Source organism: Equus asinus, chromosome 3 (assembly GCF_041296235.1).
Source record: "Equus asinus isolate D_3611 breed Donkey chromosome 3, EquAss-T2T_v2, whole genome shotgun sequence".
NCBI classification, from domain to species: domain Eukaryota; kingdom Metazoa; phylum Chordata; class Mammalia; order Perissodactyla; family Equidae; genus Equus; species Equus asinus.
The window spans coordinates 118,455,480-118,471,045 of NC_091792.1; the positions used below are offsets into that span (position 1 = coordinate 118,455,480).

Below are 15,566 nucleotides of genomic sequence, written 5' to 3' on the forward strand. Positions count from 1 at the left end.
CTCCCCAAATCCCCCCAGTACATAGTTGTACATTTTTACTTGTGGGTCCTTCTAGTTGTGGCATGTGGGATGCTGCCTCACCATGGCTTGACGAGCAGTGCCATGTGCACACCCAGGATCCGAACCGGTGAAACCCTGGGCCACCAAAACACAGCTCGTGACCTTAACGACTCGGCCATGGGGCCAGCCCCACAACTTATATTTAAAACTAATGCTTGCTTCTAACAAACCAGGACTAATTTCATAGTACTCTCAGTATGTGAGTAAAGTATTTCCCAATGAGAAAATTCTTTTTTAAAGACATCTTATTTTAAAAAATATATATTTACTTATAAAAATAAATGTATTTGTTTCCAGAGAAACCAGATTCAGTAAGCCTCCAAAGGCCCCCAGGAGGGGCCTTGAGGGCAGAGCAGCAGTGTGAATGACCCCGTGACCTGGGGGTAGAGTGGATGGAGTGGGTGATGCAGAGCCTGAAAAACAAGTTAGTCTCTGATCCCACCACTGAACCATTATCCTGGACCGGTTCCAAGGCCATTTGCTTTGACTGCCAGGCCTAATGGTTTTCAAGTTTCTGTCACTGAAAAGCTAGGAATAGAGACATTTATTTAAGCTACCTCCAGCTAAGGAAGAAAAGTTGAAATTCTTCTTGTGTCGTTGGGTCATAATCATTTCAGCAAGAACATGAAGTATAATTGTGTCAGGTAACCTTGATAACATATCCTAATCCTTTGATGTCAGTGAGGGAAACAACTGCATAATTTAATAGCGAGCTTATGTTTTAAGCACAAAGAATTATTGTGGAATAAAATATTTTTTTCTGAATTTAGTTGTCAGTTACTCTCAAAGTACTTGCTCTTCAAATTTATTAGCAATCAGTGTGTCTAAAAATTTTTCTTGAGATCATGTATAAATAACTTGGTTAAAATTAACCAAGTGCTTCCACCGGTTTGTCTTTTACACATAAAAATAAGGCAGGATGGTGTCAAGATGGCGATGCAGGTGGACTCTGAACTCCCCTCCTCCCATGAACACAACCAAGTTACAACTATTTTTGGAAAAATTACCCCCCAGAGAGAAATAAAAATAAACCATCGGTTCAAATACTCTTTGATTCTCTTTCCAGTTCACAGAAAAGTGGACTGTGATTTGTTTCATTTTACTAAATAAAGAACGAATTTGGAAAATACATTTTCACCCTCCCTTTGATAGAATATAGAAACATGAAGAGAAAATCTTCTATTCTTGCTTCATCATGACTCCTTCCTCATCATAATCCTCTCACTTGTTTGGAGCAAGGTATGATGTAGCGCATGGCTGAGACCCATGCTTCTGACTCTAAGCGGATTCCCGGGTGTGGGAGAACCCTTAATTCTACTCTCCACATTGTGAGAGTTTATCCTGACCCCGTCAGATTCATGCCTGCTGTCCTCTTGTTTGGAAAGTTGGACTGCCATTTCTTTTTCCACTTAGAGAACTTCAGCGAGTCTCCACAAGTAACAGAAACCCAGTTAGCTGATACATTGGTCCTATAAGTCGGCCATGTGAAATGCTATGTGAAAGCAACAATTCTCACCAACCTTCAGTTTGGCTGACTATTTCCAATTCTGAAATAGTCTCCTATTTGTTGTGGCTGCCACCTCTTTCTAAGAGTGGTATAAATCAAATCATGTGATGTGAATTTTTGGTTGTAAACTCATCTTCAGTGGGAATTGTTCTTGCTGTGAATTTCTCATGAGCACTCGGCAGTGGAAGTGTCTCAACCGAGCAGCTTCCTGTTTGGTTCTGTCATACCCCTGAGGGTGTCAATGGCCCTGGCTAGTTCTTACGTTGACTTTTTACCTTATATGCTTAGAGTTCCTGCAGCGCACAGATAGTGTAAAGTCCAGGTCTTGGGCTTTGATTTCTCACAAGTGGTAGATTTTTTTAACACCCAAAGTCTCAGACAGACGGCAAGCTGCCACATCCACTTCCCCTGGCCAGAGAGAAGAGTTTCCTAGGTCATCACTTATGGACAGGGCAGCTCTGTAATGCTCCAAGATTTATTCAGAGGCTAACTTCCAGTTCTCCTGGTCCACATGGGCAAAAGTCATCATATTTTCTGTCTCCAGCTTAGTCTCTGGGGTTCATATTTGAGCCTAAAATCCATCCAAATTTTGGGTGGAAAGCAAGTGTTAAGAAATAGTGAACTCAAAGGGAACATTAAAAAGGGCTCTATTTTGTTCTCAAATGCTAATTTTGAGGTGATTTGTGAATGTGGGTTTGTTGGACAGGTTGCTTCTCACTCTATCTTCTTATAAATGACACCATGAGGTTATTTGTTGCATAGCATTTAAACATTCATGTTAAACATATGTATTAAACATTCATATAGACAAGGCGAGGGCCAATTTAGGACAAAATCATGAAATTCGTAAGTTGAGGGGGCTCCTGACCCTTGTTGGGCCTAGAATCAGGAAGAGTGGTACAGTGGTGAAGTGGGAAAAACTGACCCTGGAGCCAGGTAAGTCTGAGTGCTAGTCCTGTCTCTGGCACTTCCTGGCTGTGTGACTTTGGGAAAACCAATGAACCTTTCTGAGCCTTAGTTTTCTATAAAATAAGGCTAATAGTGATGACCTTTCAGTGTTGCTGAAAGTATTAAATTACGTAAAGCGCAGTGGAAGCTATTTCACACACAATTCACTTATGTAAATTCAGTAACACTTGCCCTTTTTCTACTTTGCTTTCTGTTATGTAATTAAACATCCTGAGATACTCTTTTTACATGTAGTTTTTATAATATATCAAGGTGTGTGTTTACACAGATATATACATATTATCATAAAAGTATATATACATGACTTTATGTAGATAGTATTTTCTGAGTGATTTAAGGAATTTTCAAGATTCGTTTTGACCATATGCACTTTTGCCTGACATGCTTGCTTTGGAATCTCACCCACACATGAGATGGGGTTCTTCTGTCCTCAGAAGGTGCTCAGCAAACTTTAGCTTCCTCTCCTCCTTTTCCCTTTATTTGTTTCTGTGTTTTAGGCTCTTATTAAAGTCGTTGATGCTGTCATGCTGCCACCGTCCATTCTCTTGAAAGGAAAGCAACCACCACCTTCACCATAAGCAGCTAGAGATGATTAGTTACAGCTCCCCACAATATCACTGCAGTGGAGAGGCAGGAGTGTGGGGAGCAAAGATCAACCTAAAGGGCTGTGGGAGAATGTCAGGCATGAGTGGGAGTGGTAATTTGAAGTGAAGGTGGGCAGGGAGCTTCTCTGAATCTCAAATGTCATTACCAGGCAAGCACCAATTTCATCTCCATGTAAGGCCAGCCCTGTGACTAGAAAAGCTTTATCCTAGGGGTTCCATAATGGAACTTCTATGTCAGAGAATTTAGATACCCATGATCCTTTTTGTTGGCTGCATTGTATAGATGTAGTATAATTTATCTAACCAATCCGCTTTTGATGGACATTTAGGTTACTTCCAGTGTTTCACCATTATAGACAATGCAGTAGTCAATATCTAATAGACACTCCTCTGTGTTTCTGAACTCTTAGATCATTAGGATAAATTCTTAGAAGTCAAATTTCTGTTAAAGGAATGTGTATTTAAAATGTTGATGCGCATCAACGAATTATTGCCTAGAAAATGTGTAGCAATTTATACATTTAATAAGAGTGCCTTTATTTTTCTGACATCCTTGCCAACACTGCTAATTGACAGTTTCTCCGCCCCACCCCCACCCCCTTTTTTTGCAGAGCCTTCAAAGTATGGTAGTTAAGAGTGTAGGCTATGGCATCAGACTACCTCAATTAGAATCACAGTTCTGCCGCTTTCTAGCTGTGTGACCTTGAGCAAATCATTTAATCTCTCTGTGTTTCAGTTCCAACATCTTTAAATGGGATCACAATAATATTTGCTTGATGAGCTGTTGTGTGGATTCAGTGAATTAATATTTGTAAAGCATTTAGGAAAGTACCTGAATAGATCAGATTAAGCCATATGAAATCAACAATTTTAAGGTCAAAATCAGTCAAAACAGTCAAAAAGAGTCAAAAATCAGCAATTGAATAGGGTTCAATGCAAGTGCCAATAAATGTAAGTTATTATCTTTGCAAATCTAATAGGAGACAAATAATTGGGTACTTTTAATTTAACACAGCTGCTATTTAATTAAAATAGGTTGGTCCTGGACCATGAGGAGATAGCAAAACCAGTGACTCAGGATAGGGAGCTCAGAAATCAACCTAAAAACTGAAAACTTAGAGTATGATAAAGATGACATTTCAGATCAGAGGAGAACAAGAATTTGTTTGTAAATGGTGCTGGGAAGACTGGCTGGCCATCTAGAGAAAACGAAGCTGGATTTCTAGTTAATTCTGTACACCAAAACAAATCCCAAATGGAGAAAAGATGCAAACCTAAAAAGTGTTGCCCATAAATTATTAGGAGAAATTATTTAAAATCAGAAGGGAAAAAGACATGAAACCCTGAGTTCATTAAAAAAAGAACATTAAATGATTAAAAATTTCTTCATGGAAAAGATATCTTTAACAAGGTAAAAAAAAACCCAGAAAAATACTTAAAACAGTTGTGATAGACAAAATGCTAATTTCCTTCACATATGAAGAACTGTCACAAAACAATAAGAAAAATACCAACAACGTAAGCAGGAAAAAAATGGACGAAAGATGTGAATAGGCAGTTCACAGAAAAAGCTTTTAAACATTGGAAGAGATGCTCATCTTCATTCATCATTTAAAAAGTGCAAATGAAAACAAGGTATCATTTTTCACCCACCATATTGGCTAAGAGTCATACTGCTTGATTCCTTTTTACCACGTGTATATTTCTCTTTCAATAAAATAATAGTATTATTTTCAGTAAAATAATAGTTTAAGCAAATCTACATGTTAAAAATAATAATAACATATAACAGTTGATTTTGAAAGCAGAAATCTGGTTTCAGATTAAGATACATTTTCTAGTTTATTTAAAGTTTACCAAAAATCTTGTTTTATTTCAACCCCTCTGAGATCCTTAGGCAAATAAATTCTTCCTGCTATAGTAAAACCGTGAGTATTACACAGCTTTAGGAGAGGCAGAACTCTCCTATCCTTCATCTTTTTTCCCCTTACCTATGCTGCCCTCAAGAATAAAAGCTAGGGGCCAGCCCAGAGGGGTAGTGGTTAAGTTTTCATGCTCCACTTCACAGGTGCAGGGTTCACAGGTTCAGATCCCGGACATGGACCTAGCACTACTCATCAAGCCACGCTGTGGCATCGTCCCACATAAAATAGAGGAAGATCGGCACAGATGTTAGTTCAGGCCCAGTCCTCCTCAGGAAAAAAAAAAAAAAGAAGAAGAAAAGTTGACATGGATTGTTAAAATTCTAGGACTCTTATTGGGTCAAGTTTACTAGTGATCAATGTGCATTAAAATATCACTCATTTTGGGTGTGGGAGGACTGGAGCTCTCTTAGCTCTCTCCTCTCTCTCCATGCTGCAGAACTGGAGGGTGTGAGGGCCCATGCCTTGCTCTCTCTGTGTCTCATTCGTGTTGTAGAGGTAGTAAGTGGATGTAGGGCCTGCTCCTCCCAAGCTACCCAGGCCAGCTCAGCCATCCCTCTTCTCTTTTCTCCCTTCAGTCACTGAGAGGTCAGAACCTGCTATCCCTCTTGTTCCTTTTTACACAGATACACACAGAGCTCACTACCCCAGCAGCAATCCAAGCCAGCTCAGCTCTAGGCAGCGAAAACAAGTACTCTCCATCTTGTTGCTTGCATGCTGCTTTCTGGATACGTTCTCTGTGTCTTGCTGGATGTGTCAGATAGGCCTTGGTCTGAAGTTTCTTAATCCTAACCAGATTGGTGAAAAAGGACTGGTTCAGCTCAGCTCATCCAAGTTCTCCTCATTGAGTTCCAAGTCCAAGGCACAGCAGCTACTCCTGAGAGCAAGGCATCAGCGCGATTTCCAGACCTTCCTTGCTAAATGGGGAAGGGACTTGCTTAGACTTGGCTCAAGAGTCGAGACCTGAGCCTGCAGCTGAGGCAACTGAGGAACATAGATGTGGACTTGGGTTTTGAAAGGATGCTTAGCCCAGAGCCAGGGCATAGTAGGGTCTCAATAAATGTTGATTGAGGTGATGACTGAGGTTGGAAAGACAAAAGAAACACATAGGAAATACTTTTTTTCCCACAATGTAAGAACATACGTCATCAAATACTGCAATGTGAGACCCGGCCAAAATTATGTAGGAGATTGTACTAGTTAGGATAAAGCCTATGCAACTGCAACAAAAAACCCCATGAATTTTACTTAAAGAGGATAGAAGTTTATTTCTCTCTGATATAACAATCCACTTATTCTAGGCTATTGAGACAGTGCCCCTCTATGAGGCCACTCAGAATCAAGTGCTTCTTCCACCATTGCTTAGGGCTGCAGCTCCCAAACCATGCACCAAGTTGTCCCAGGGAGCCTGAAAGAACTCACAGGAGCACCACGGGATGTGTCCAATTTTTGTGGAAAACATAGTGGCCTTCCACATCTGACAGATGCCACGTGAAACTACGAGCTTGAGGCAGTTCACAGTTTCAACATTAGATAGCACAACTTTCCTTTTGATGACGTCGTATCTTTGTGAAGCTCGGTTTTTGGTGGTTGCAGTGATAAAAAGCAAGCACTAAGAGAAAGTCAATGTGGAACAAGGAATGGAGTGGCTGCGTCCAATCAGATTCCAAGGTTTGAGGAGTTGAGCAGTGCCCAGCCAGCACACGCATTCCATTACCAAGTGATTGCAGTTGTTTAAAACTAAAATAAAGTATTACTTTTTCTTTCAATTTATGTGTATTATTTTTTGCAAATGGCTACTAAACGTTGGGAGACAATTCTCCATGTATCTCTCATGGTTTTGCCTATGTTGTAAGCAGAGGCACTGACTGCCTTTAATCCGGACTATTTTTTCAAGGATGTTTGTATAGCTAATAGCCTTGGAAGACAGAGATAGTGGCTCTTTCTGGAACAAAGAGCAGCTCTGCTTATTGTCTAGTCTAAGACAAATAATGTTTCCCTCTAGGGCAAAGATCAGGCAGGCTTACTACCCATTATAAAATATTCAGGGTGCCAAAGCTTGGTAACCTGAGATTCAGGTTACTCTTCTGTGACACAACCCACTCTGTGTGCAGATGTCACATAGCTCTCTTCACATAGTCCCATAGGAATTGAGCTCAGCAAACCAGAGCTAATGCTGACACTCTGACTATTGCTACTGTTGTGAGTAATGCATTCCTTCGTCTCTGACCCAGGAATCTCATGTCTTCTGCCAACATCCATGAAACCATGACTGGCTATCTCATTTGCTTACAAATACTATATAATATCAGACCCTTCACACTAAGGGTTAGGGAATAAGTACTTATTAGGTTGTTTGGACAAAACTACTTAACAAATAGAACTATTGGTTATTTCTTTTTGGCCTAGGAGCAACCTGATAGAACTACTGAGACACTAAGGGTATTTGAGTGGAAAAGTTTGGGAACTTCTGGCTCAGTGCATTGTTCTCATCTGCATGTTTGAGGGTGGGATTTGTCACTTTCCAGCTAGCAGGGAAGGGATAGGAAAAGTTTAGGAAAGTAATTTCTTTTTAAAAGCAAGCCAGGCACAAGTCATCCATCTCTCTCCTGCTCACATTCCATTGGTGAACTTAGTCATGTGGCCACAGCCAGCCGCCAAAGAGGCCGGGAAGTGGAACCCCTAGATGAGTGTCCATATGCTTGGCTTGAAATCTACATCTATGGAAGAACCGGAGATAGATTTTGGCAGACAACTAGCGTTCTCCACCACAGAGCTAGTTCCCCATGGTTAGTTATTGTTGCTTGAAATAGTAGAGCGGAGTGCGATGTGTAAATAATCTTTTACTATCTTCCTGTGAGCTGGCTCTGTATGGCTTTTATCTGAGAGGTATTTTCCTTGGTATCCTATCCTAACCCTAACTTCCAGGAACCCATTAATGAGAATCTTTTCATTGGCAGACTCTGGGATGCTCTGCTTCTTGTCCTGGGTGGCAGGCTCTGGGTTCTGCAACACGCACTCGTGGGCTTAGAGCTCTTGGTGAAGGGTGGAGCAGCGAGCGGGGTAGGGATACTGGACTCGTGTCTACAGCAGAATGGAGTAACCGAATCAGGCAGGGTGGATCCAGGCTTCAAGGGGCCTGAAGCTTATACAATTTAGGGGCCCTCTTTAGGAAAAATAATACAAAATTATGAACACAAAATTAACTAGGTGTAAAGAACACAAAATAAATATTTATCTAGAATGAGAAAAGAAATCATAGTAATTTTCAGATGTAAAAAAGCTGGCAAACATTACAAACATCACGAAATCAAAATAAAAATAACATTTTTATTCATTAACTGTCCAACATGCCTCTATAAAGTTTTGGGGTAATTTTTATATGCTCAGTAAATTCTAAAAAATATACAAAATTAATCTGAAATTAAGGCCTATGGGAGAGCAATTTTAAATCACTTCTTGTTGTATTGATCTACATAATTATGTAATCAAATTATTTTTACATTACTTTATTTTATTTTTACATTACATTGATTTATTAATGAATACGCATGTGAGTTTTGGCACAGGAACCCTTGCTTCTTCAGGCCATTTTGCTATGTCTGTGGCAATGTTGTGTTCCTTTTCATCAACCAACAGACCTTGTCAGGACGAGAAGCATCAGATATGCTAAGAGGTGATCTGATCTGATATGATACATAAACATGGAATTTCACACACAGATGTTCGTGCCATAGGTAATACTGCTACGGTTTATGCCCTATAAACCCAGGTATTGTGATTAATTTTATCTTGCAAGATTCCCATAAAAAATAGAAAAATATATGATGTATTAATAATTGTGTACACTGTACTATCAAGTATATTTTTGATAGTAGCAAACTTCTATTTTAGCTAGGTGTCAATGAGAACTGCATCTTCCACTTACAATGGAACACATCTGATGATTAGAAGAACTTTCTGAAGACTAGCTTTTGGCTCCCTACATTTGAAATCCTGTTTCTCTTCCATTACTTACATCTATTTCTGGTCCTGCTACTGTGCATGGTCCTATCACATGGTCCTATCACAGCTTTGCCCTTGGCCCTGCACTTTTATGAGATGGCACCAGATGAATTGACATGGTAGGGAAAGGAGCATTCCTGGAAGCCGTTCCTACACCAGGAGGCCTAATAATAACCTAACTAAACATGGAAATTCTGCAAACTGCAGAAATATATGCCGCTCAATCCAAACTTCATGTTCCCCAACTCAACTTCTCTTTAGCCAGATATCGAAAATGCCTACCACCACTCATCGCTGTTCAACAGAAAAACAGTCACGGTGAGGAAGCTGCAGAGGAAAAACATAGTGGTTTTAACCAATTGCTAATAAAATATCCTTATTTTCCAAGCTTTATAAAAACATATGACCACCGGAACACATTGTTAGGGCTGCTCAGTGGGCCCTTGATGGAGTGTGTGCAAGTGAGACTTAACCTCCTTCGATTTCCCCTGGCTGGAGGTTGTGAGTGACCATGAGGAAATTCATCTTAGAACAAATGCAATACTTTCAAAAACGAACTATCATTTTGAAGCACTTTACAATTTACAGAAATTTCACACTCATTATTATATTTGATCCTCAGAGCAGCCTTTAGGTTGCCAAAGCAGATACCAAAGTTTTGGGAAGTAAAATTATTTGCTCCAGGCAAGCAAAATCTCCCGGACTCTAGACCGAGGTCTTCTGACTTCAGAATGCATGCTCTTTCCACTACATCACACAAGAAAAGATTCATACAAGACATTTTTGCATGACATACATTAACTGCTCAGTAAATATTCGTGGAAAAAATGAAAGCAAAGAACAAAGTACAGTAGGAGCCAGGAATCCTTTAAGCGACCAAGGAAAGTCAATCCTCCAGTAGGAAGGAAAATGGGCCAGAATCCCATCTTTCCAGCTGAGATGGCTACACTCCCGACATCTCCTCCAGATGTCAACTGGTTTTCCTACCCCGTGGCCCGGCGCAGGGTTATAGGGAACCAAATGCAGATGACTTCTCTGTAAAAGGGCTCTGGGTCCATGGACTCTCATAAAACAGTTTCTATTTTTCTGGGTTACAGGTGGGGAGCAGGTTGGGTTTTCCTCTCTAGGTGGGGGTGGGGCAATGGGGTGCAGATGAGTGAGCCTTAATTAGGGTTAATTGGAGCTTTGGTAAGTAAAAGAAATATGCCTACATAGATTTCTGATGAATGTGTCCTTCACCAGTTCAATGCCTGTTGCTCGACTTTATTCGTGAGGTGAGAGGAGGGAGGAAAGGCAAGCTGTGCTTTTCATTTAAGCATCAGCTGGCCTGATCTTTATTCCAGATGTAGTAAGATTCACGATATACTCTTAAGCTCCTCTTCTGCTTTCCTCAGACAGGAGGAGGCTTTAAATGCTGAATTCCAACACCTTAAAAGTGGACAAAGGGATGGAAACTTAGGAAAGTTGATTTAGCCGGGCCCAGTTCATTCGAGAATATCGTGGGTCTCTGGCACGATATTTCTGACACCCCAATTTCTACCCTTTAGCATGAGGGCAGAGAAGGGCTTATTTGCAACTGGGGTCCAGTAATTTGAAGAGTGGAATGGTCAGAGAAATGTGTAGGGAGGTCTCAGCCAAGGAGGTGGGGTCAGTTCAGAATCATTACCACCTATGTTTAAACATTCAAAGGCTTCCTGCTGCCCTTAGAATAAAAGCCAGACTCCTTACTATAGCCCACAAAGACCCGATGTCCTGGCCTCTTACCTCTCCTTCCCTGCCCGTCCTCCAGCCACGCTGGTGGCCCATCTGGTTCTTGCATATGCCACCCCGTCTTGTAGCCTTTGCATGTGTTTTCCCCCTGGCTTTCCATATATTTGGCTTCTTAGTGTCTTTCAGGTCTCAGCTTAGACCCCTTCCTCAGTGTGACCCTCTCTAACTACCTCATTGAAAGTAGCAGCATAACCACCCCCTCCTGCCACACTGACCTGCTGTCAACTCACTCTCTCCTCTCTCCTGCTTCACAGTCTGCAATGTTCTTGTTGTTTCCTTATTCATTATCTGCTTCCTCCACTAGACTATAAGCTCCGTGAGGGCAGAGGACTTATTTCACTCATTCATCATCCTATCCCCAGCTCCTAACACAGTGTCTAGCCCATGGTAGGTGCTCAAAAATATTTGTTGGCTAAATGTCAAAAAACTGTTTCCTTCAGGACACTAGCTGATCTGTTTGTGGAAGGCTCATCTTAGCTCACAGAGTGGTTGTCAAACTCTCAACACTTTTCTTTGCTTCCCACTCTAGGCTAGGCCTTTGGTCCATCAGGATCTGCAGACCAAATAAAAACCTGCCTTGGATCTCTCTGGGGCCTCTCCCCTGCTGCACTGAGTGCTCTAAGGGAGCAGATGTTTTTGAAGCGAGTGAAACAACCTGTTTCCCAAGGTGTGCCATCTCTCTGGTAGGACAAGGCGTGCCCTCGGAGCTTGCCAGGGTATGCTTCCCCAATAATAGAGCACTGTTCAAGCTCAAGAGGCAGAGATGCAGGAGCATGGCAGCCAGGAGCATCCATGGGAGAGTACCAGCAAGTTCAGGAGAGATGCACACGGAAAAACAAAACTCTTGCATTAGGAGCCAAGCTAAGGCTGGAAATTCCACTTTGAATGAAATCCCAACAGCTAAGAGCCAAGAGACTTGGAAAAAACAGAAAAACTTCCATCTACACATACATTTTCCAGTGGAGCCCATTCCATCTGCTTTTGCTTCTCCAGGGCCTTGCCCTGAGGACTTTGCCTGTTTTGATCATCAAGAGGGCTTGGTTCAGGGAGAAAAAGGAGGGGAAAGTAGAATGAAGAGAGCAAGGCCATGGACTAGGGAAAAGGGCTGCTGTGGAGACACTCTGAGTGTAGAGAGTCATGACCTCTGGCATTTCCCTTTGGTCTCCTCTAGACCCCTCGTCCCCAGGAGGAGGGAGTAGGTTACAATGGGGAGAGCCATGGCCTGACAGCCAAGAGCCCTGGGTTCCCAACTCCCAACTGTGCTAATCACTTTGCCAAGTGACCTCGAACAAGCTACTTCACCTTGAAACTCAAGTCCCTCTTTCATTAAATGAGAAATTGAGCATTTGAAAAAAATGTGCTGAAATATACATAACATCAAATTAACCATTTTAATCTTTTTTTTCTTTTAAGATTGGCACCTGAGCTAACAACTGTTGCCAATCTTTTTTTTTTTTCTGCTTAATCCCCCAGCTCATAGTTGTACATCCTAGCTGCAGGTCCAATTGTGGCATGTGGGATGCCGCCTCAACGTGGCCTGACGAGCCGTGCCACGTCTGCGCCCAGGATCCGAACCGGTGAAACCCTGGGCCACTGCAGTGGAGAGCACGAACTTAACCACTTGGCCACGGGGCCGGCCCCTCATTTTAATCATTTTTAAGTGTATAGTTCAGTGGCATAAATACATTCACACTGTTGTGCAACCATCATCACCATCCACCTTCAGAACTTTTTCATCTTGCCCAATTGAAATTTCGTACACATTAAATAGAAACTCCTCATTCTTCCCTCCCTCCCCCCAGGCCCTGACACCTGCCATTCTACTTTCTGTCTCTATGAATTTTACTACTCTATGTACCTCATAAAAGGGGAATCATACAGTTTTTGTCCTTTTGTGACTGGCTTATTTCACTTAGCATAATGTCTTCAAGGTTCATCCACGTTATAGCATGTGTCAGAATTTCCTTCTTTCTGAGTCTGAATAATATTCCATTGTATGTATGTACCATTTTATCTATTTATTCATTGATGGACACTGGGTTGCTTCTACCTTTTGACTATTGTCAATAACACTGCTACGAACATGGGTATACAAGTATCCATTTGAGTCCCTGCTTTTATTTCTTTTGGGTACATATCCAGAAGTGGAGTTGCTGGATCATATGGTAATTCTACGTTTAATTTCTTGAGGAATCACCGAACCATATGCCCTAGTGGCTGCCCCATTTTACATTCCCACCAGGAATGCACAAGGGTTCCAATGAGAAACTAAACTTTTATTAGTCAGAGAATCCATTCTTCAGAGGAAATGTTCCAGGAAGCTCTATATGCAGAAGACATTAGAGTGGATTGTTCCAGAAGCACTGAAGGTGAGGAGCCCAACAACCTCAACCAGGATCTCTGTGGAACAAAATGAAAACTGGATAAGACATTCTCTAAGTCTCCCTCACGAGTTAAGCATCCGTTATTCTACGTTCGTGTGACATATTGAGCAGCCAGGAGGCGCAAGGCATATTAGATTTACTTCTGCATTACCTGGTCCACAAAGGATTTGAGGAAATATGCAAAACCTCATACAATAGAAGAGGATAAAACACATAGTCGAGAGTATCAGGGCACAGAAAGGTGGGAGGGATACCTTTGAGGTCTATGAGTAGACACCGCCTCTGCCCACAGGCTATTTCAGTCTGAGTCCTGAAGGTGAAGGAATGTTGGAGAAATCTGGGGGAGATTGCTCTATGGATTTGTGGACTCTCCAGAGACAGAGGAAGGCAAAATTTTATAATATACGTACCTTCACCCAAAGCCACATTGCAAGACTCAAAGAATAAAGAGAGCAAGGATCTGTTTTGAGCAGATCAAAAACATGCTGAGGAAGCAAAGTTGGTGCTTCTAAGAATGGACTCAAATCATAAATCCCAGGTTTAAATCTTAGCTCCACTGCCTGCTAATCCAGGGCAAAATACTTAACTTCTTTAAGCCTCCCTTTTCCCACATATAAAATGAGGGTGCTGATAGTGTTTGCTGTGAGGATTGAGAGAGACAATGCATGTCAGACACTGAGTCCGGGGCCTGGCATAGTGAGCTGTCAGTACGTGGTAGCTACTCTTACTGGAATTCTATTTCAGAGGTGCCCATGCCATGTCTTTCTTGTTCGTCCCTCTGTTCCCAGCACTTGGCAGAGTGCTGGCTCATAGTAGGTGTTGAATGAATATTCGTAGGCTTGAATCGATGTAACCATCTTTCCTGTTTGACGTGCCCTGTGCCACACTCCTTCTGACGGTGGTAAGTGACAGGGTTGAAAAGCATGAGGTCGGGCTACTTAAAGGCGTCACCCACAAGGTAACACCCAGAGACTAAATGCTCATGGGCTTTGGTGAAATTCAAGCTGTGGAATGCACACAACCGTGACTGGCCAGGTTGAGGCCTTCTGCCGTGCTTTCCTTCACGTCCTCCCTCCTAAAAGGAATGTGTCTTGCCTATTCCAGCAAAAGATGTAAAATGATAAACTAGATAATAAATTAGGACAGGAGAGATGTCAGCCCTGCAAACTTCATTTCAATTCAACTGCTACTTATTGAATGTTTAACATGCACATGTTTAAAGCTCTTTGCTGGGCACCGTAGGATATTCGAAGTTTAGCGAGAAGGCACCTCTTCTTTCTGAGTATGCACTTTCTAATAAATGGGTGGCACATGGATATGGTAGTATAAGAAAAATGTGAATGATACAGGAAATGACAGAAGGGAGAAATCACAGTCAGTTGCAATTGTCTAGACATGTCTCCCAAGGGAGCTGACTTTTTAGATAGTCTTTGAACTTGGTACCATGGGGGATGTGGGGAGCAGAGAGAAATGGAAGGTTTTAGAGGCAGGAGGAATGATGGGAGTAAGAGGCATGGAGCAGAAAAGTGTAGTGCTCAGCAATCAGTGAGTCATCTATTTTAGATGGACAATAAATACATGTAGAAGAATATGTCTAGAAAAAGGGTTTTGAGGGTCGTGAAGGTTTAGATGAGGATTTATAGGGAAAGGGGAGCAACTGAGAGATTTTGAGCAGAGAAATGGTGTGATCAGATTGGTATTAGGGTGTATAAATCTTTTCAAATTAGCGTTTTTGTGTTCTTTGGATAAATGCCCAGAAGTGGAACAGCTAGATCATATGGTAGTTCTATTTTTAATTTTTTGAGGAACCTTCATACTGTTTTCTATAGTGGCTGCACCAATTTACATTCCCACCGGCAGTGTATGAGGGTTCCCTTTTCTCCACGTCCTCTCCAATATTTATTATTTCTTGTCTTTTTGATAATAGCCATTTTGACGAGTGTGAGGTGACATCTCATTGTGGTTTTGATTTGCATTTCCTTAATATTAGTGATGTTGAACACCTTTTCATATACCTGTTTACCATCTGTATGTCTGCTTTGGAAAAATGTCTGTTCACATCCTCTGCTCATTTTTAAATCTGGTTGTTGTTGTATGAGTTCTTTTGGGTATTTTGGATACTAACCCCTTTTTAGACATATGATTTACAAATATCTTCTCCCATTTGGTAGGTTGTCTTTTCATTTTGTTGATGATTTCCTTTGCTGTGAAGAAGCTTTTTAGTTTGATGTTGTCTCATTTGTATGTTTTTGCTTTTGTTTCCCTTGCCGAGGAGACATATCCAACAAGCTATTGCTAGGACCAACCTGAAAGAGTGTACTGCCTATGTTTTTTTCTAGGAGTT

At 41.5% G+C, this 15,566-nt stretch overlaps 1 protein-coding gene and 1 long non-coding RNA gene across 4 annotated transcripts in view; one reads left to right on the top strand and one right to left on the bottom strand.

The window, feature by feature from the left end:
* Positions 1-15,566, top strand: part of HOPX (HOP homeobox) — a 114,384-nt gene that overhangs the window by 34,102 nt on the left and 64,716 nt on the right. The gene's annotated exons all lie outside the window — the stretch shown is intronic.
* Positions 8,415-15,566, bottom strand: part of LOC123283781 (uncharacterized) — a 62,549-nt gene continuing 55,397 nt past the window's right edge. For all 3 annotated transcript variants that reach the window (XR_011502223.1, XR_011502222.1, XR_006524470.2), the window contains one exon: positions 8,415-13,238. This is a non-coding gene — a long non-coding RNA (uncharacterized lncRNA). The remainder of the gene's footprint in view (positions 13,239-15,566) is intronic.